We start from the raw sequence: 22,672 nt of genomic DNA, 5'->3' as shown, positions 1-22,672 counted from the left end.
AATCAAGTGGGAAAGATTCGGAATTCCTCTTCCTAGCCATGCAGAAGGTAGGGGTAACATGTAAGCCTTGGGGCTTACATTGCATTATATCATTGTTTAGCATAGGGGTGATGAACCCAAAGGTTGACTCTGGCCTGTCAAGCTACAGTATTTTAGTGGTCTGTCCAGCTCCAGCCAGACCAGTACTTTCCAAATACATACTTCTTCCTGGCCTTCTAAAAAGCCTCTCCTTTCTCTTGGAGTAAGAGGGTGCTCTTTGTGCAAATGAACCAGGAGGTAGACCATCTGAGCTAGAGTTAAGCTCTTCACTCTTTAGCTAGAGCAGGTAGGGGAGACCTAGTTGGCTTCACCATGTGCACCTAATCTCTGACCTGCTTCTTTTGCCCTGCACATGCCCTTCCCCACAGATGTTTGTTTTGCCTTTCTCCTGCCCTAGCACACTTGCTGGTCTGGAAGACAGAAAAACAGCTGCTTCTCCACCCGACACAGAAGTAAAGCTGAATGGGGAAAATCTGGTGGAAAGTGAAGTACAGTACGCACAGTATGTGGTAACTGGAATAAGGTGGATGGCTGAGAGAGAAAGGATACTCCAGGGACCTTTGGTTTTGGCTCTTTGTGTGGACATTGATTTCAAAAAATGTCCTCCACCCCTGAGATAGACAGACCTAACTAAAGGATGCAGAGCAGTGGCTCTCAGTTTTGTGTGTGGAAATACTGGGGTTCCTCTGAAGCTGAACAGGGGTTCTTTCCTCCCCCCCCCCCAGTTTTTTTTACAGCAAGTTCTCATTTTAAGATAAGATTAGTAACAGCAGATGAGTTGTTATTGAAGACAGCTGCCTTACTATTGCCAATCCTCCTTGCAATGAGCAAAGTACTAGGCATATCCTGAGTATGCTTTCAGTTCACTGGAACAACAGGAAGCCTCACTATCATTGTTCATGAATGAAGTATGGAGCCTAATTGAGCCTGGAAGCTTCTGACATACCCAGGTAGATGTGTGTGGGCTCCTCAGCAAGCAAGTCCACATGGAAATGTTGTTGTGAGTAGGATGCTTGAAAACCACAAATAGACGAGATAAGATATCATATTACTGTACACTCTTTCTTTCCTTCTCACCTTTCAATTTGCGCACTCTGAAGGTCCTGAACCTTGAAACTAAGGGTAAGGTAAAAAAAAAAAAAAGGTAAAGGACCACTGGATGGTTAATTCCAGTCAAAGGGGGTTGCAATGGGGTTGCAATGCTCATCTCGCTTTAGGCCAAGAGAGCTGGCATTTGTCCACAGACAGCTTTCCAGGTCATGTGGCCAGCATGAATAAACTGCTTCTGGCAAAATGGGACACCATGACGGAAACTAGAGCACACGGAAACCCCGTTTACCATCCTGCCACAGTGGTACCTATTTATCTACTTACACTGGTGTGCTTTTGAAGTGCTAGGTTGGCAGGAGCTGGGTCAGAACAATGGGAGCTCACCCCATTGTGGGGATTCGAACCACCAACCTTCTGATCAGCAAGCCCAAGAGGCTCAGTGGTTTAACAGGAATACCCACCCTGTAAGCAAACTTGATTCAGAAAGCTGCCTAAAAAAGCTACTGATTCATGCCCTTGATTGTGGTTCAATTTGAATGACTAAATTAGGAATTCTCTGAGTCATCTGGGAGTCCTGCCTAATTCTGTGATTCTTAATTCTGGGTTGCACAGCACTTCAACTCTCTAACCCAATTTGAAAAAGAAGGATGAGTTATAATCTAACATTCTTCCAGAGATCTGCTATTAAATCTGATACATTTCTTGAAGGAGATTATTTGCATTGGTCTGACAATGCTGTTTTCATTATAATCTGATGGATTCCAACTAAACTGAGCATCCACTCTTTGCCTGCTGGGCGGAGGTGGGGAATCAGAACCAGCCTGCAGTGAAGGCGGAACACAAAGGCGGAAATTAAATAAGACAAAATTGCACTGTATACCAGAGCTCCATTATTTGTAGACTGTAGCTCATGTTTTTCTTCATCACTGAATTGGAATAGTATGGTTTGTAGTAAAACTAAGGACAATGTCATTGTGCAACAAAGTTAAGGGAATAGAATTTAGAATAAGCATTGGCACTGGCATGTGTAGTAAAGTAACGGATGCAAATCAAGGACACAATCCAAACAAAAGTAAACATATCAACGGAGAAAGAGAATGCCGTAGTTTAATTCTTTCCAAGAGACTATAGTTCTAGTCCTCACTACACCATGAAACTCACTGGGTAACGGTGGGCCAGTCACCTGCTCTCAGCCTAGCCTACCTCACAGGGTTGTTGTGAGGATTAAATGAGGAGGTGGCAACCATGGGTGCCCCCTTGAGCTTCTTGGAGGAGAAGGTGGAATATAAATGTAATAAACAAATAAACAAATTTAGAAGTGTGTTTAACCTTGCTGGATCGTGCTCAGAGAGTTCTGGATTGGTTTTTTGCCTTTACTATCATCTCAAGAAGGAAGTGAGTTCAGACAAACCATTAAAAGTTTTTAGTGGCTATGTGATGGAAAGAAACAAAGCAAAACAAAAAGGTATCATCTCATTGCGGTGGTGCGCCATTTCAGTAGGACTGTTTCCCATAACTGTTGTATAGCACGTCTTCATAATGGCTACATAGAGCTGTATACATATACTGCTAATAGCATCAATAACATTTCAGAGTCCTTGGGCGCTGCAGTCAATGCCCTGGATAAATGAAGTCAACAGATGGTCTTGCTCCCTGATCTGTACTGCATAGTAGAAATAGCTCACAGGCAGCAACCAGTTCAATAGCTAGGCCTTTGCCGTTGCCACTGCTATGGAAGTATGGTATATTAACAGTGTGTTGAAATGATGACTTTAAATATATTCATAAATTTAGCTGTTAATCACTTCTTGGGATTCAGAATATGTTGTTTACTTTATGCAGACGGCATGACGTAGCCAATCTACTTTTAATGCCACCTCTAAACCTTGTTCTCCTGTTTTAAGAGATACAAACAAGTCTACAACAGGCATTTGACAAGGCTACACCACACATGCACACACAATGCAAGGGGCAGCCTGTCAGGCACCATCAGGTATCAAAGTCTGATCTACAAGTTGACCAGGTGTTTTCTCTCCTCTTGAAAAGTTCTGTGCTCATAGATTGGAACACCAAATACTGAATCCAGCCCGGGGCACCAAATCTCTTCAAAGGTACAGACTCAAAGGTCATACACACACCATTCTTATACCACTTTGACAGTCATGACTTCCCCCAAAGAATCCTGGGAACTAGTTTGTTAAGGATTCTGGTCTCACAGAACTACAGTAAACTGTAAGCTGCTCTTCATAAATAAATATATGAGTGCTTTAAATGGAAGGTGTTCATGTGACCAAAATCAGATAGGTCCCAAAAAACTGAACCAACAAAACTTCAGCTACAACTATGCCAGCTTGTTATGTCTATCAATATATTTGGCAATATAACTACAATGTGAGGAAATGTCTGCTAGTGAATTTCTGCCTGTCATGCAGCTGGCAGAAACAAAGAAGTGATATTTACTTTCTGCAGCAGCTAAAAAATGAGTTTTAGGATCTGGTGTTCTGGTTCCTGCTTATCGCACATACCTGTTATATTGGTTAACTTTGGTTTGCATCGATGTATTTGGTATAATAAGGATGTATTGCATATGAATTATAGTTAAGGTCAGTGCTTTTTTCTGGGGGGACACAGGGGTACACATACCCCTAAACATTTTGTGAATCTAAGTTTGGCCTCATTGAGGGGCAGTATTTCAATATGTGAAATTTCAATTTCGCTTGGGACGCGGGTGGCACTGTGGGTAAAACCTCAGTGCCTAGGACTTGCCGATCGTATGGTCAGCGGTTCGAATCCCCTTGGCGGGGTGAGCTCCCATCGTTCGGTCCCAGCTCCTGCCCACCTAGCAGTTCGAAAGCACTCTTAAGTGCAAGTAGATAAATAGGTACCGCTTTATAGCGGGAAGGTAAACGGCATTTCCGTGTGCTGCGCTGGTGCTGGCTCGCCACGCTGGCCACGTGAACCGGAAGTGTCTTCGGACGGCACCGGCTCACAGCCTCTAGAGCGAGATGAGCATGCAACCCTAGAGTCGGACACGACTGGCCCGTACGAGCAGGGGTACCTTTACCTTTACTTTATTTTAATATGAGTAGGAAAATGAGAGTACCCCTAAACATTTTTTTTTAGAAAAAAAGCACTGGTTAAGATGACACAAAATATTAGAGGGAAACTGTGATAACAGGGAAAGGCTGACATTGAAGTGTGAAGGTCAGAGATAGTAGCTAACTCATGCAGACTGTATATGTTTAGTTCTCTTTAATGAACACATTTCATTGGCTCAGAAATAGCCTTGTTTACTTAATAGTTGTGCTGCCAAGGTTATTGAAACTTAAAATTAACTCACCTCATGAGCCAGCCCAAGTTGGTAGGTCTTTCCTGAATTATGCCAGCAATGTTGAAAGAGCCATCTAGGTTACAGTCCCACATTAAAAATAAAAGCATGACGGAATGGGAGATAATTGTAAATAAACTACTGTGCACACATATGCTACCATCTAATGTGGTGTCAGCCTTTTCCTGTAGCGAGACATACACGTGAACCAAACACAATGTTGGGGAATGAGCAAAGCCTTAGTTATACGCTTTGCCATTCTCCCAAGCAAGGCCAGCCCAAGACATTTTGCTGCCTGGGGCAAAGGGCAAAATGGCATACACATGCACCCATTCAACATATGGTAGTGAGTCCTACTTCAGTACTGGCATTGCGGGACTGCACTACCCTTGAGGGAGGTCAGCAGGGGTAAAGATGGAGGACAAGGTGCATGGCACACAGCATAGAATTGTAGTTAGAAGGAACCCTAAGGGTAATCCATGACAGATGGCCATGCAACCTCTGCTTAAAAATCTCCTGGGGAGGGGAGCTCACCATCTCTCCTGGAAGTCTGCTCCATTGTCAAACAGGTTTTATTGCCAGAAAGTTATTCCTGCTGTTTAGTCAGAATCCCTTTTCCTGTAAATTGAATCCATTGGTTCGGGTCCTAGTCTCCAGAGCAGGAGGAAACAAGCTTGTTCCATCCTCCATACTTCTGCTGATGCAGCCTAGAATAGGATTAGCTTTTCTTTCTTTTTCTTTTTGCTGCTGCTGCTGCATTACACTGTTGGCTCATGTTAATCTTGTGGTCTACTAAGAACCCCTAGTTCATTTTAGTGTCCCCCATCTTATATTTGTGCAGCTGGTTCTTCCTAGCTAAGTGCATAATCTTAAATTTGTCCCTCTTGAAATTCATTTTGTTAGTTTGGGCCCAGTTCTCCAATCCGTTAAGGTCACCTTGAGTCCCAGTTCTGCCTTCTTTGACACTTTCTACCCCTCCCAGTTTGCTGTTATCTGCAAATTTGATAAGCACCCCCTCAATACTTTCATGCATGTTATTTATGAAGAGGTTAAAACAACAACAGGCCCAGGGCAGCCCCCTGTGGCACCCCGCCTGTCACTTTTTCCCAGGATTCACATGTTAACCCTTCCTGTGGCTAATGCATGAGTAGCTTTTACATGCCCTTGATTTTAAAATCAGTTGGAGTAAGTGTTGGAAATGCAAAGAGAAAGAAGGTAATTTCTGTAATATGTGGTGGTCTTGCAGTAAGGTTAAAGCTTACTGGGAAATGATATATAATGGATTGAAAAAGATGTTAAAATAACATTTGTAAAAAAAAAAACCCCCAAAACCCCGAAGCTTTCCTTCTGGGAATTATAGGGGTAGAACTATCTAAAGAGTATATAAATTTATTCATGTATGTGATTACAGTAGGAAGAATGCTTTTTGCTCCCAAATGGAAAGAAGTCCCGATGAAAGAAGATTGGATACAAAACTCATGGACTATGCAAAAATGGCAAAATAAAGACAACACATTTTTTTATAAAAGAATGGAAATGGTTTATTGAATATGTACAAATAAATTGTAAACAGGTATTATAATAACCTGCAGTTTCATAAGAGTAAATAATTAAAGTAGGTGAATAAAATAGTAAGTTAAGTTACTTTAGAATATGCAGGAAATGATAAATATAAATTTAAGGAACCGCAGAAAGAGGAGGAAGTCAGTCAAGTTTTGAAATGTTAAAATGGCTGTAAAACTATTGAAATATATATAACTAAAACTCACAAATAAAAAATTTAAAACAGAAGAAGGTTACCAGCCATTAATCTGGCATCTCTAGCTGTCCCTTTAATGGTAGTTTGATATTCAGGGTCATAGTTATATCCATTTCATGAAGACCTTCACCCACTATAGCCCACATTTCCCTTCAAGCCCTAAATGACTTGGGGCCAGAATAGTTAAAGGACTACAGGTTGCTATGCACACTAGGTGTCAGACTTTACATTGGCTGCCTTCACATGGAAAAGTGGGATATAAATGGAATGAATACATTTCTGCAAATTGATCTGCTGTATTAAAGACACAAGAGCAGATCAGGCGGTCTTCTGCTCCATTAGGCATCCTAGCAATTTAACTCTTGCAGCTTTGCCTGGAGGCTCTGTGATGTTTTCAAACAGAGAGCACATAAATATAGTTTGCTTGTAAATTGGCACATGCAAACAGAAATCTGTGCCCTCTTTTCTTTTCCTTTTTGGACAATGTCATACCCTCCAACAAGGCCCAGAGGAAAACAGGGATGCACGTCTTTTGGGACTGTGATTTCATGGGAGCCAGGTGACATGTGTGAGAGCATAGTGCCCAAAAATGGGATGTCCCACTTAAATCAGGACAGTTGAGGGGTATGCAATGTGCAAGTGACCACCCTACTTCTGATTTTCATGAGCAATCTCTCAGAATGGATTCTTTCTAACACACACACAGAGAGAGAGAGAGAGAGAGAGCGCAATTGACTAACGGAGGTCTCTGCATGTGGTTGATACTAATCCAGCTGCTTATCACAATGCTCCCTAAGTCCCATTGATCTTGATGGATGTGTGTGATAGGCTTGCATATGGTCTATTCCTTGCATGCAACAGAAATGGCTGGAGCCAGCTAGACCAATCCTCCTGAGGAAAGCCTTTGAACATCTTTTCATTGTATTCAATAGGCAAAAGGTAGAGGAGATACATACTTTGACCCCGAGTTTGCCTCTTCTTTAGAAGGCTGGGCTGCCTTTTCCTCCCAGGGCCAAGAAGACAGGAGCCTCCCTGGTGTGAGAGGGCTGTATAAATAATAGTATTTATTGCTATGAGGCATTGACATTTCAGTCGCATAAAGAAAATGCCCTTGGCAGAGTGGTCTATTCTGAAGTATGAAGTATTGTAAGTGATAGTGGGATTATGTGTTCTGTGTATACAAATAGCAATCACCTTGAGAAAAAGGAAAAGGTGCCAAAGATTAGCTTTCTCCAAGCAGGTCCCCCCAGGTGTGGGATCTCAACTCTCCTCAGTCCCAGCAAATATGTGAATCAGTGGCCCAAAAAAGATTACTTCACCCTTTTCCTGCTTACTTTCCTCCTTGACAAATGCCCCTCCTTCCCTGAGGGATTTAGCCCAGCCACTGCCTCCTGTTGCTGCTTTCCTTGCTCTTGGCTTATTTGTAGAAATGATCTCTGTGTGTGGCCCTTTCAGGGTGACATCCTCTTGCTGCCTCCTGCTGAAAGACCTGCAGACAGTGGCGTAGTGTGGGGGTGCAGGGGGGGGCCCGGCTGCACCGGGCGCAACATCTGGGGGTTAGGGTTAGGGGGCGCAAATCCACGGGTTAGGGGTCGCAAATTACTTGCCTTGCCCCGGGTGCTGACAACCCACGCTACGCCACTGCCTGCAGAAGAGTGGCATCAAAGAAATAAAATGCAGAGGGTATGTCAGCCAGCCTCAATTCCTCAGTGTCTATCACTTTATTATCCGCAACACTTCTGTTGCATAAATTGAATATTAGTTTCAGAGCAGACTGTTTAACCAACAGTTGAAGGGAATCAAGGCTATTTCTACTTCACATGGTATTACTGCGTGTGTAATATGAGACTTGATATCCATTAGCAATACACTTGCAACAAGCATTGTAGTTACCTATCCCTTTCCCTTCCTGTGGGGATGGGCCATAGCTCAATGGTAGAGCATCTGTCTTGCAAACAGAAGGTTCTAGGTTCTGTTCCCAGTAGGGCTAGAAGAGACTCCTGCCTGAAATCCTGGAGAGCTGCTTGTTTCTTACTTATTAAATGCCTGCCTCATCTTTCCTCCCAGTGGAACCCAATGCCCGCTGAATGGTAGCAAGAGTTTCCAGGGGCCTTGACACTTACCCAGGGTTTGCTCCCTTGGGGAAAACGAGGCACAACGGAAGCGAGTGTCTTTAATAAATATGGTTTATTCACACATATTTGCACCTGAGTTTTATGGAGGGAGTGCAGAACATTACACCCCCCAATGCATCTCTTGTTGTTCCTCTCATAGCTTCAGCAAGCTTGGATCCAGAGCAGAAGCCAGCCATGCTCCCCTTTCTCTGCCTCTCCCAGCCAGCATCACGTGGCCTTCTGGCCCCTCCCTTCTTCTTCCCAAAAACCCTTGCTCAAAAGCCAGTTTTAAAGGACACCTTTTTTTCCTGTGGTGACATCACACCCTCTGCTGCCCTGACAACCTCCCCCTGCCAACTCTGCTATTGTTTATTGCCAACTAGCACACAGCTAGAGGAGGAATGGAACCTGCCTTCTTGTCTGATGCTGAATGTCTCACCTTTCGTCAGGGTAATGACTCTGCAATCACCGGTCCTTGATCTTTGATGGCATCTCTCTATGCCAAGTTCCTGAGGAAGCTGGCTGGATTTTTTAAGGTCTTGCTAAATCCATTGATCAAACCCCACATTTACTAATTTCAGCAATTGTGGGGGAAACCTGGCACTCAGGAATTCTAGGTGATCCTTGCCCCCTGCAATCCCATAACTAACAATTGGACTATAACTAAGTCCCATAGCTTTCAATAGCAATGAGCTGTGCTTTGAGGCCATAATATTTCATTGAAATCCATGCCTTGTTTTGTGCCGAGTTCAACATTGAAAAACAGAATGCTGCACCATTACTCATTCATTGATTTTTGTCGCTGTGCCCGCTTCAGGCTGCCAATGCGTGAAGGGAATCACAAGAGCAGAGAGCTGAATGCCAGCTTCTTGCCAGCTTCAGACAAGCCTCTGAAGTACTAAGGCAGTTTTCCTCTGGCGCTTCCCCCTATACTGTTCCAAGACTTACCTTCTGCTTTCACTTTGTAAACCTGTCATTGTAACTAATGCCTCAGTGCTCCTGTTCTTCCCCGACATGACTATATATGGGAAGAACAGAGAAGCTGCCCTCTTTGTGAAATGAAATAAATGTTTAGTATAACTGTCCAGAGAGAGAAAGCTCAGGGCTTCCATGGTACGGCTTACACAGTGCAGCTGTACAGCTGGAGAGGGTCAGCACTGGGAAATGAAGAGCAGGCATGTAGTTTAATCATTAGAGGGAGGGGGATGTGCTAAAATGTAGCAGACACAATTCTGATGAAATTGGACAGGTGCCTGATGCTGAAATGGCAAAACTCTTCTGAAAACATCGTCTTTCTGGCTGTAGAGGTTGAGCAGGCTTCAGCTAGGAAATTTGCTGCTGAACCAAAGCAATGTTTGAACTGCAGGGGGTGTGTTATGTATTTAGGAGCACAATTACGTGGCGCTTTTTTAAGCCACATGCACCTTGAGCATGGTGTGGCAAATAGAAGTCACAGCAAGGCCAGAATAGGCTTGCATGGCAAGTCTCCTTTAAGAAACTCTGTCTTCCTGGCACTGATATGCCAAATTGTGAGAAAAGCTATGCAAATACAGCCTTAGGCATAGTTCAGACATAACATTCCCAGTCCAGTAAACCATGGTTTGTCACCTTAAATATGATATATGTGCCTGGATGCTCCTTTCTCCCTGCCCTTTTCTCTTCCCCTCTTAAGCTCAGTTTAAGGTATCTTAGTTTCTTATAGTAGTTTTCCATGGCATCCAAATAGGAAACCATTATTTAAGACAGAGAACTAGATCTGGATAGAATTAACTAGAACTTACAGACTTTGGCTAGGGCAGAAAAGATTACATGTAAATTGAGTGTGTTCAGGAGACTAGAGGATCCAGAATGCTTTTATGTAATCTGGTGAGATTTTATTTCCTATGCTTTGGACTTAGATGTTTAACATTCACAATCCATGCTAGCACAGGAAATATGGATGTCTTGGTTTATATTGGTGTTCCACCATTTATTTCACTTATTTATTGTTTATTTGCTTTGTATACAGTATTATGTAATTATTGCAGATATTAATATTGTGCAGTTTGAAGAGACTGGATGTATAAAAACTGGGTCCTTTTGGAATGAATCATTGTCCAGACCCACTCAAAACTTTACTTGCAGAATGTTCTAAATAGAACAAAATGCAGTAAATGAGGCATCCAAATAATTCCAAGTCCTGCACAGGTTCATCTTCTTAGAAATAAACTTATAATCAGAGCTGATAAACATAGCTCTCTCAATAATAATAATAATAATAATAATAATAATAATAATAAATTTTATTTATATCCCGCCCTCCCCAGCCGAAGCTGGGCTCAGGGCGGCTAACAACAATAAAACAGTACAACAGTACAACACAACACAACACTCTAAAATCATTCCTTATAAAATTAATTCAAATTAAACCACTGACAACCATTGAGCCAGAGCTCTGCGAAGATTGCCGAAGGAGGGAATCAGGCTGTGCCCTGGCCAAAGGCCTGGTGGAACAGCTCTGTCTTGCAGGCCCTGCGGAAGGATGTCAAGTCCCGCAGGGCCCTACTCTCTTGTGACAGAGCGTTCCACTAGGTTGGAGCCGCAGCCGAAAAAGCCCTGGCTCTAGTTGAGGCCAGCCTAAACTCTCTGTGGCCTGGGACCTTCAAGATGTTTTTATTTGAAGACCGTAAGTTTCTCTGTGGGACATACCAGGAGAGGCGGTCCCGTAGGTACGAGGGTCCTAGGCCGAATAGGGCTTTAAAGGTTAAAACCAGCACCTTAAACCTGATCCTGTACTCCACCGGGAGCCAGTGTAGCTGGTATAGCACCGGGTGAATGTGATCTTGCAGCGAGGACCCCATAAGGAGTCTCGCTGCAGCATTCTGCACCCACTGGAGTTTCTGGGTCATTCTCAAGGGCAGCCCCACGTAGAGCGAGTTACAATAATCCAGTCTGGAGGTGACCGTCGCGTGGATCACAGTGGCTAGGTCAGGGCGAGAGAGGTAAGGAGCCAACTGCTTAGCTTGGCGGAGATGGAAAAATGCCGCCTTTGTTATAGCTGCAATCTGCGCCTCCATGGAAAGGGAGGTGTCGAAGATTACACCCAAACTCTTAACGGACGGTGCCTGCACTAATTGCACCCCCGCAAGAGATGGGAGTTGCCCCCCCCAATCCCATATCGTCCCGTCCCAGCCACAGGACCTCTGTCTTCGAAGGATTTAGCTTCAACCGGCTCCCACGTAACCATCCAGCCACAGCTTCCAAACATCTGGTCAGTGTGTCTGGGGCCGAGTCAGGATGGCCATCCCATCAACAGATAGAGTTGGGTGTCATCAGCATATTGATGGCAACCCAGCCCAAAACTCCGTATAATCTGGGCAAGGGGGCGCATAAAGATGTTAAAAAGCATCGGGGAGAGAATTGCACCCTGAGGCACTCCACACACCAAGGAGTGGCGCGATGACAATTCCCCCCCAAGCGCCACCCTCTGTCCCCGACCAGAGAGAAACGAGCGCAGCCATTGAAGGACTGTGCCCTGAATCCTGTCTTTCACAGGCTCCATTAGCCTGCATTCCAGCCCGTTAAGGTATGCAGGTCCTGGAGAGGCATCTTATTCTCATAGAGCCTGAGAAAAGAGACTAAAGGCAAATCCCTTTCAAAATGGAGATTTGCAACAAAATACCTGATCTAAGGTTAAACACTCATGCTAGTAGAGAATAACAACAGTTAATTATCAACCAGTTAAAGCACAGAAACCAATTCTTTAGCTTTAGTGGAATTTTCCAGTTAAAGCCTTTCAGCAATAGCCATTCCTCATTTCCGTGTCAATTAAACAAATATACTTAACCGTAATACCCTCCACTGCACTTTTTGAGTTGTTTGTCATGGTAATATTTTATTTTTAAAAAGAATTAGCTCTGGCCAACTGCACTATGGAGTTGTTGATCAGGAACGCCATAGCATGGCCAATGCTAGCAGGACTTTTAAAGAAATAACTAGGAATGCACTGAAGGACTTTGATTTTTCCTTTGCAGACATGTCTATATCTGCCTCACACCTGATGTCACATGTGGAATGTATTACCCCTTTTTTCCTTTGCCTTGATATTTCTTGTCAGGGAAGACCTGACATTTCTTACCTGTTTTCTGCAATGATTTTGTTTTATTCTGTATTTAATAAAAAGGCATTTTGTCTCTCTGTTGAAAAACTATGTGCTTCAGTTTTGAAAAAAGGTCACATTGTGGTTAGTTGAAGAAAGAAGCAAATGCTTCCCATTTCCTTATCATGGCTGCAATGACGATGACAGGGAAGAAAGGAGTGCACATGCCCAAGGCTCCTTCATATACTGAAAATATCTGAACACAGTCAAAGAAATTAAAAAGACCCCTATTTTTTATTCCACAGTCTCTCCCCCTCTTGTGAAAAGTACATTTTCCATTAAGGAACAAAGATAATTTAGGGAAAGAGAGAAATAGGAAATGGATTTAGCAGAGAGAGCACTAAAAGAGTGTTTCTTTTTATTATCCCATTGTGATGAAATAATGCAGCTGTGTCCTATCTTACCTGTGTGGGCTTTTTTCAAGGAAGTTGTTAAACGTGCCTACAAACTAATACAGTAAATGATCAGTACTGTTAAAGTATATAGTGAATGAACTCACAGTGATCTGGCATCGTCAGGCTTTGCTTCCAAATACACTGTTCAAGAGCTATGTGCCACCTAGTGACCTTATGGGAAACAACAAAACATGAATGTGTACACATGAATGTGTACATAGCATGGGAATCAGAAGGTAGATAATGTCTCTTCCAGAAACAACTTCCACAAAGACAATTTCCCTAAATATTGCCATCTAGAATGAAACTGATAATTTGAATCCCACCCCCAAAAAGAGTTCCTAGTCTAAACAGAAAGATGGAACAGAAAGCAACAGTGATCATCATTTAATATGTACACTTGCACGATAACTCATAGCTGTTGCATAGGACAGAAATGAGCAGAGAACATGCAAGAGCATAGATGATTCAAATGTTATTTCTTCTACTACAGAGATAGCTATTTTGGCAGAAGCCTAAGTACCTGATCCTTTGCAGCGGAGCAACTGCAGACATGTAGGATTGAAAGGTCCCAACCAGGTGCCCTCCTTTGGACTACAACTTCCATCAGCCCCATCCACCTCTGTTGGCTAAAGGTGGGTGGTTGTAGTTGTAGCATCTAACGTCTGGAGGGCACCAGGATGGGGAAAGAGGTTCACATAGATGCTAATTTGCAGAAGAGAACACCTTGATTCATCAAAAAGAACTTGTGTCACTATTGTCAGCTGTTCGGGCTGAGGTGGCCAGATGGTGAAGGGCAGCAGAAGCCCCCCCCCCAAGAGGAGTGGTGGGCCAAAAAGTGGGAAGAAGAAGAAGAGTTTGGATTTGATATCCCGCTTTATCACTACCCTAAGGAGTCTCAAAGCAGCTAACATTCTCCTTTCCCTTCCTCCCCCACAACAAACACTCTGTGAGGTGAGTGGGGCTGAGAGACTTCAAAGAAGTGTGACTGGCCCAAGGTCACCCAGCAGCTGCATGTGGAGGAGTGGAGACGCGAACCCGGTTCCCCAGATTACAAGTCTATCGCTCTTAACCACTACACCACACTGAGAAGTGTCAGGAGCTTAGCCTACACTTGAGTAGGACCCTGGTAGAGACACATGCCCGACTGGCATGTTCTCTCCCTCCTGGTCGATGGTTTGGGAGCTTCAAAAGCTTTCTTCAGCCCAAACATCACAGTGACCGATGCCACCCAACATTGGCGCACTTAGGGATCCGCAGAGTTTGCGCAGTTGCGTAACAGACCTCAGCAACTCAGCATTTTGCCTAATCTACTTTATTTACATATAAACAGACGCGGAGCACTGCAACATGGCTCCCTCTCTCTCTAGCATCAAACAGCAAAGAGAAAAAGAACAAAGGACAATAATCACACTTCACGGAACACAGTAACACAAACATCCTGTCTCCGTCACTTCCCACTCTGTGGAGTCAAAACATATACTGTCATGTGAAAGACAACAATCCCATGACTGCAATCATGGAGCATTAATTCTAACAGGAAGTAGCTCTCTCAGAACACTTGACTCATCATAGTGTAATAAGAGGTGTGGCTAAATATGGTAGGTTTGACACTGTATTGTTGCCACACTCCAGCTACGTATATACAGAAATAACACCCCCATCAGGTCCCAGTGACCCACACCATGCTATGGAGGGGATATCTCTCAACAAGTTAATAGTAGTATGGATACATGAATTGTATACTCTGTAATTTCTATTTGTGTCAAAGCTGGAAGCCTTCAAAAGATTGCTCTGTATGTGAATTGCCTTCAGCGCTGGCATTTTATTGCTGTTTGTTTTCTTATTTTTTGGGGGGGGGGTCTTTCTTTTTTTAAAAGATGCTTCTGTTTTGTACCTCTTAGTAACATCATATGTGGAAATGCTGCACATGGAGACAGAAAAGCAGCCCACCTGCTATTCTTAGCAGGTTTTGTTTGAAAGCATACATTTAATTTATGGAAACAAAAATGAGAATTGGAGCAGCCTTGTGGGATTTGAAGCCCGTTTCCCAAGAGCATTTGAATGTAAAAACAGAAAACAAAGGGGCCTGCTGGCTTTGAGTTAACTCTACATTTCCTGAAGAACAGTGTGGAATTCTCAGTGTGAAGGGGTCCCACTCGGTTTTTTTTGGAGGCGGTGTACCAACGAGAAAGAAAACCACACTTTTAGGAATGTCTGTGCACATTTGGGTCTGCCAAACAAACCCCCTCCCAAAGACTTTGTACCTTTCACAGATGTGAAGACATGTGAATAAAGATAAGAAGCTGCCTCAAACCAAGTCAGGCACTTGGTCCGCACTGTTCTGTGCCATCTACACTGACTGACAGGAGCTCTCCAAGGTCTCAGAAAAAAACATTCCCACTCCTTCCTGGAGATGTCATCAGGGAAAGAACCTGGAACCTTCTGCAGGAAAGTCAGATATTCTACCACTGAGCTTTGGTCCTCCAGAGCTTAGCTTGTCCTCTTTTCTCTCTCTGCTCTTCCTACACCACGACATCCCCACCTGTGGCTTTTGCTTCTCAAGCTCTAGCACCCGCCACTGTCCAAAGGTTTCGTACCCCTTCTGCCTCTTTCCCTTGTTGCCCTTCATGCCCGAAACTGCTTCACTCCTGATTCACAGACCTTCCTTTAGTTTCTGCCTCAAAACTCAGCTTTTCGAAGGAAACTTTGGCACAACCTAGTCATCCTAGTGCTCTACTGTAAGTGGAATAACTCAGGAATCCCCTTTCCCCAAATGAAGACTCCATTTCCCTCTGCTGCCCCACACAGCCATGTGAATTATAGACTGTAAGCTTCTAGGGGCAGAGATCTATCCTCGTGCACCCTGGAAGTGTCATTCACATTGACGGTGCTGTAGTAATCACCATACTAAATTCCACAAGTGTTGTTTCCCCTAATGGCTGCAGGACTTCTGATTGACAGCTGCCACATGTAAGTCTGCGTGTGTCAGTCCTATTCATGATTACTGTACATATGAGCTTAGCCTTTTTTTTGTGATTGTGATATTGCAAAACAGTAGTGCTGCACATTTAAAATAAAAGGTGCTATGGTCTGTTCTTGTGCATGTAACAATTGACTGATGTGCAAAATTATATCACTTTTCCCAAGCATGCAAATGGAAATGATCACCTATATTCCATACAGGTATATTGGACTTGTGAAAAGTTAGCAGCCCTAATTGCCATACAGCTTCATGTTCAGCTTGTATGCAAGAGAACTGAGAGTGGAGTGTGGACTTTGTCCTACCCAGTGGTGGGTGTCATCAAGTCTCTATTTACATAACAATGAATAGTCAGTGAATCAGGAAATGGCTTTGAGAATTGGCATCACAAGGTTTCGTAGGTAATTTTCACCTGGAAAATAAGCAACTCAGCCTAGCCCAAGATTTATCTTGTCCTGCATTTTGATATAAAATTTCTGAGTTCAAAAGTTTAAGGGAGCATCATCTGAAGTTTGAGCAGTACAGTACTGTTTATTTCCTTGGGGGAAGGAGACATGTATGTTCAAGAGCTGTTGTACTTGAAGCACACTAAAATGCTTCCATTTCAAATTTTGCAGATACCCAATATGATTATTCAACATATTTAGTATTCATATTTATAAAAGTATTTCTATACCACCGTATCATAAAATATCAAGGTGGTATATTATACAATTAAAAAAGAAAACATTCATTTTTTTAAAAAAATACAGATAATCATTATGGTGACTGACTAATCAAAAATTAAACAGCTGTAAGCTCAAGAGGATTTTCAAAAGACACCAGAAAATAAAAAGAGAGGACAACTGCTACATCTCTGCTAGAAGAGTGGTAATGCCATTTTCTAGTTGAGGCCATGGGGACCAACTAACATCACTCCTCTGGAAGATCTCAGTGATCAAGATGGACCATAAGGTTTGAGGTGGTCCTTAAGTTATCCTGAGCCCAAGTTGTTCAGGGCTTTGTATATCAACCCAAGAACCTTGATCCTGGCCCAGTAAGCATATGGGCAGCCAGTGCAGATGCTTTAGCAGAGGAGTACCATGCTGTCAGCATTTTCTACCAGCTGCAGCCTCTGGACCAGGCTCAAGGGCAGCCCCACACAGAGCACATCACAGCAATCCAGTCTTGAGGTAACGGATAGATGGACTACAGTGACCAAGTGATCCCGATTCAGATATGGCATCTTCACTGTACTCTTTTTGGCTAAAAACATGTTTGCTTAGACCCAGATATCTAGAATGCCAGTGTTTTTAGCTTATTGGTTTAATTTTTAATTAATTTTACTAATAATCTTATTGTTTTATTCATTTGGTAACCTGCTTTGAGGGTTTTAGTTTTTTTAAATCAAGCAGTATATAAATTTTATGAAATAAAATATAAAGCTGGTAAAAGGCCCTCCTTATACAGTACCTATCTGGTGATATCAAACATGCTATTCCCTGTTTTGCTGCTAGGTGACAGCATACTACCTAGAGAAACACTACACCAATTTACAGCAGTCTACGATTATGAAATGTGTTGGTATATGACAGACCCTCCATACAGCTAGTGTAATATTAACATTTCCTTAGCTGACACTGTTAGCCTTCTTGTATATAATAGGTATGGATTTCTTTTTCTTGTGCTTGGAACACCTGCGTGGATTTCACAAGCACTTAGATTAATCCCATAATATGATCCTTTCGTGGGTGGCACTGTGGGTTAAACCACAGAGCCAAGGACTTGCCCATCAGAAGGTCAGCGGTTTGAATCCCCGCAACAGGGTGAGCTCCCGTTGCTCGGTCCCTGCTCCTGCCAACCTAGCAGTTCAAAAGCACGTCAAAGTGCAAGTAGATAAATAGGTACCGCTCTCGCGGGAAGGTAAACGGTGTTCCCATGCACTGCTCTGGTTTGCCAGAAGCGGCTTAGTCATGCTGGCCACATGACCCAGAAGCTGTATGCCAGCTCCCTTGGCCAGTAAAGCGAGATGAGCGCCGCAACCCCAGAGTTGGCCACGACTGGACCTAATGGTCAGGGGTCCCTTTACTTTTATAATCCTTTCACCCCATTAAAATGGGTGTGAAAGAACAGAATCATTAAACAGTAAACAGCATGGATGCTTACCAAGTTCTCGCTATCTGAATTTCCCCAATGTTGGCACTTTCAAAAGACCAGCTCTTGTTTCAGGAGCAATACTCTTTGGTTAGTCATCCACCATTCTTCTCTCTCTCTCTCTCTCTCTCTCTCTCTCTCTCTCTCTCTCTGTGTGTGTGTGTGTGTGTGTTACAAATTTTCAAATGGGTCTTATTTTATCCTGTGCAGCAGATTATACACAAGGATTCTTTTCTCTGTTGTGATTTAACTAGTGCCCCTTGAAAAAAGTCAAGCTAGAGCAGAATTAGGAGTTTATTGGCTTTTCAAACCACAACATCGGCTGTTTGGCTGAGAACACAATTTTACTGGATGCATCAGTAAAATACTGCCTGGTTGTGATGGCAGTCAGGTCACCTCCACACTGTCAGTATTTTGCAGGAGGAATCCAAGCACAAACGGGGAAATGTAGGTTTGCACAACCAAAGTGGATTCATGTGCTCTGTTGCCCTTGCACAACACATCCACTTGCCTTGCACAACACATCCACTTTTAAAAAAATGATTTTTGGCAGTTGGGGAAGTGGCAGGGAAATGCATTAAAAATGGTGGGCTGAATTAATGATTAACAGGAAGACAGATAAACACCCTGCAAAACAATGCAGGATGAATGCTCCTTGTGTGAAACGCTCATTCCAAATGAATAGGAACGAATTATAAAGAAAGACGAGATCTAATCTAACCTCTGCATCAGTTTTCAGAACGTCAGTCAGGAGAAATGCTCAATAAATAGGTCATCTGAAGGAGGCTTACATTCTCATACTTCCCTGGCCATTTAATGAGCAGTATCAGTGGTGATGCTTGGTCAGTTCCTGCTGTCCAGACTACTATGGTCCTAGCTTGAATTTTGTGACGATCTCCACCTAGGAAGCTATACCTTTGGAAAGCACATGCAGTTCTGCAGCTCTCAGGCAGCAAAGCAAGAACCTGCTCCCAGTTAGACCAGGAGAATGTTTTTGTCACTGTTTTTTGTATTGAATATATGCTTTATGGTAATTTATGGACCTAATACTGTAGGTAGCTAAAGCCATTCGCACATGCAGAATGTAGGCACCCTATATATAGAAATGAGCAAACCAGTGATATTTTAGAGAGCAGGCTAGCAGGTGGGGCCCAATCAGTGGCGTAGCGTGGGTTGTCAGCACCCGGGGCAAGGCAAGTAATTTGCGCCCCCTAACCCATGGATTTGCGCCCCCTAACCCTAACCCCCAGATGTTGCGCCCGGTGCGGCCGGCCCCCCCTGCACCCCCCACGCTATGCCACTGGGCCCAATACAGTGGTACCTCGGGTTAAGTACTTAATTCGTTCCAGAGGTCCGTTCTTAACCTGAAACTGTTCTTAACCTGAAGCACCACTTTAGCTAATGGGGCCTCCTGCTGCCGCTGCGCCGCCGGAGCCCGATTTCTGTTCTTATCCTGAAGCAAAGTTCTTAACCTGAAGCACTATTTCTGGGTTAGTGGAGTCTGTAACCTGAAGCGTATGTAACCTGAAGTGTATGTAACCCAAGGTACCACTGTACTTACATCATAGGAGCCTACACAACACAAAACACTGTTGCTGTATGTAGGTTTTATTTTATTTTATTTTATATCTTATATTTTGGAAATGTACATCCAGGTCTTTTTTTCCTTTAAATTTGTTTGGGACCCCCAAACAAATAGCTATAGCTTGTTTAGATTTTACGAAGCTAAACAAGCTATAGCCTAAGCTATAGCTTGTTTAGCTTTTACGAAAATCCGGCACTGGAGCCTAGAAGGGTCAACGGTCCGACTCTGCAAAAGGCAGAAGAAATGAAAGCAGCGGGCTATTGCGGCTCTGGATGCGTGTGCAAGGCGAAGCCACAGGGGGGGGCGCGTGCCCGCGTGCGACCATGCCTGCAATTGCTCCACGGGAAACGCAGCTGCGTGCTTCTAAGCACCGATCTGTTGCTGACGAGCAGCAGCACCGGAGAAGCCACTCCGTTGAACCCTTTAGCTTGAGAAACTGAGGGTTGAAAACAGCCGGTCCCGACCCCGTTCACCGCAGGCTTGCGAGGAGTTTTCCTTAGATCCCTATGTAACAAATAAGCTCTACCATTGCGCCGCCCCGTTCCACGGAACCTCTGTGGAGGGAGGGGTGGTTTCCTGGCGGAACCCTTTCGCGGTCACACGAAGCGTCCCTTCTCGCTGCGGCGCTTCCTGCTGGCGGACTGCAGGTTAGTGATCCTGGCGAGGCACGTTCGCCTAAGGACGCGAATGCGGCAGCCCAGACCTCTCCCTCCTCCTCCTCCTCCTCCTCCTCCTGCTGCTGCTGCTGCTGCTGTGGACTAGTCTCTGCAAATACATAACCCTTAGTTGCAAGAACCCTAACGCCAGACTCTGGGGAAATGAGCTTTCGATTCCCCCTTCGAGAATTATGAACGCTAATTGTTGGCTTCTTTCCCTTTTTCCTGTAATTAAGTTGCTGCTTTCTGTTAAGGTTGGCTTTCTTTTTCCTGTCTCCCCCTTTGTATTAACGCGTGATGGTTACATAAGTAAATAAACCGTGCCTGGTTGGGAAAGGAGGATGCGTGGGACTCTAGTCTGGGGTGCTTTCAGACGTAGGACCCACTTCTAATCTAAAATCTAAATGGGGGCGTGAGGGCGCCTTTTGATTTTCTCTTGCCCTGTATTTGCACGGTGGTAGCGCAGCTGTTGCGACCCATCCTGGAATGCAACCATGTGGGTCCCGCCCCACCTGCTGGAGACCAGTGTTAGCTGGAATAGCATTTACCCCCACCCCCAAAACGGAGTACAGCTTGGTCGTGATTCCTTCTGGCAGCTTGACACATTACAAAATTCTGCATAAATGTTTATTGTGTGGCAGGTTTGTGCAACTACCACATGCATTGAGAATTAGTTTGGCAGGGAAATGTGTTTTATCTCTTCTAAGAGGAATCTAGGCATTAACCTTGGCTCAAATTAAGCTCTTAATATGCTGCAGGGGATGATACAATCATCTCCTTACATACTTTTTTATTTCCATGTTTTATGGAAGGAAGAGTCCTGCTGCCTCTGACAGTTCTTGGGCTTGTTCTTTTTATGGTGTCATGACCAAAATCTCAAAGGGTTTGATGTAATTTCGGAATCTGAAGGAGTTATAAGATTCTGAAATACTGGCTGTGACCATAAGTGTACTTATTTCAGAGTTACCCATATTGAATCTGGTAGGACTTAACAACCAAGGAAACATGCTTAGGGCAGAAAGTGCTCTGTCTAATATACTGCAATCTGGATTAGGTGGAGTGATTGGTACAGGCGTGATGGATGAGTTTTGCCCAATGATTGAATTAGATGACTTTTGAAACTCTTTTGAGCAAGAATGGGGAATCTTCTTGGGAAAGTGGCATGGCTCAGCAGTAGAACACTGCTTTGCACACAGAATGTCCCATGTTCACCCCCTGGCATCTCCAAGGTAGGGCTGAGAATGTCTCTTACCTAAGAACCTTAGAAGCTTCCCACCAGTCCAGTGTGGATGGATGAATGGTCTGGCTCGGTATATTTCTGTATCTAACCTCATGCCCAGTGACCAAACATAACCCTCCGAGCCTCTCTGTCTCCCCCTTGGGTCTCTTCCTGGGTCACACCCCATTGTCTACCACACCTCCTCTCTCCAAATGTTTATCCCTTAAATTAATGTGTCCTTGAACTCTTGGTGGCCTGGACAGAGTATACTGTGTGTGATGGAGAGAGAGATCCCCTTTGCTGCTTTTTGAGTCTGTCCTGTTAAGTTGGGATATACCTGAATAATAGACAATAAGGAGAAATAAGAGGTTGTAAGATATTTCGTGTTTAAAATGAAGAAAAAATGGTATTTATCTGCCTAAATGTGCTATGGAACTTCTAAGGATTGCAGTATAAACTTTCTAGTTTTCCCCCTTTTAATGGTCTCTTAACTATTTTTGCTCTTTTCCATTAGTTTAAAGGCAATTAGAGTTGATGGTACAAAAAATGGTTTTCTTCAAGCATATCCTGAGGCTGTTGCACAGTCTCTCTTCCTAAAGCTTAATGTACAAAGATTTGACAGTGAAATGTCAGTGTAGAGTGTGCACAGAATTCTAAATCAGTGCCAGGCAAGAAATTCTAATTTGGAATTTTATTACCAAACTGACTACCAGTTTAATCTATACTGCATTGATTATTTCCAGATTTGTTGTGCTATGAATGTCTTTGCTCATTTTAACCCACAGAAGTTTGAGAAGCCTCCGTAAATGTAAATATCATGCAGGGTGGGGGCATAGAGATGGACAATGACAGCTGCTAAGGCAAAAATTATGTTCAAACCAGAGTAGATTAGATCTCTTCCTTAAGGTTTATATCTGCTTCCTATTTGGGAAAGTTTTCATCCATTGAATGAGCCATAAATCCAGAGATGCAACTTTTTAAAAAATGTGAGGGTTTTTTTAGGCTAATATGTGTTATTACTCTATCTAACCTAGAGAGGTGGATGAGACACTGTGTGGTATGTAGGGCATTTGTTGTGTGCGGTATAAATCCTTACTGCAATCTTGTTTAAAAAGAAGCTTCAAGCTCTCAATCGGAGAAATGTATAAAACACTAAAGAGTCATCTGTCGTGGATACATTAGTTGAGATTCCTGCATTGCAGGGGGTTGGACTAGATGACCCTTGGAATCCCTTCCAACTCTACAATTCTATGAAAACCTTTGAAAATCAAAG

General features: G+C 43.5%; 1 protein-coding gene across 2 annotated transcripts in view; it reads left to right on the top strand.

Moving 5' to 3' along the window:
• The first annotated feature begins 19,856 nt into the window (after positions 1-19,856).
• ECHDC1 (ethylmalonyl-CoA decarboxylase 1) overlaps positions 19,857-22,672 on the top strand; it is a 29,279-nt gene continuing 26,463 nt past the window's right edge. The window contains exon 1 of one of the 2 annotated variants that reach the window (XM_081856238.1): positions 19,857-20,171. The gene's annotated coding sequence lies outside the window, so the exon portion shown is untranslated. Of the gene's footprint in view, positions 20,172-20,241; positions 20,408-22,672 lie in introns of those variants that run through there. The other variant, XM_081856239.1, reaches the window with a different exon arrangement.

Source organism: Podarcis erhardii (assembly GCF_964252035.2).
Source record: "Podarcis erhardii genome assembly, chromosome: 3".
Classification (NCBI taxonomy): Eukaryota; Metazoa; Chordata; class Lepidosauria; order Squamata; family Lacertidae; genus Podarcis; species Podarcis erhardii.
This window is presented reverse-complemented; position numbering and strand designations above follow the sequence as displayed.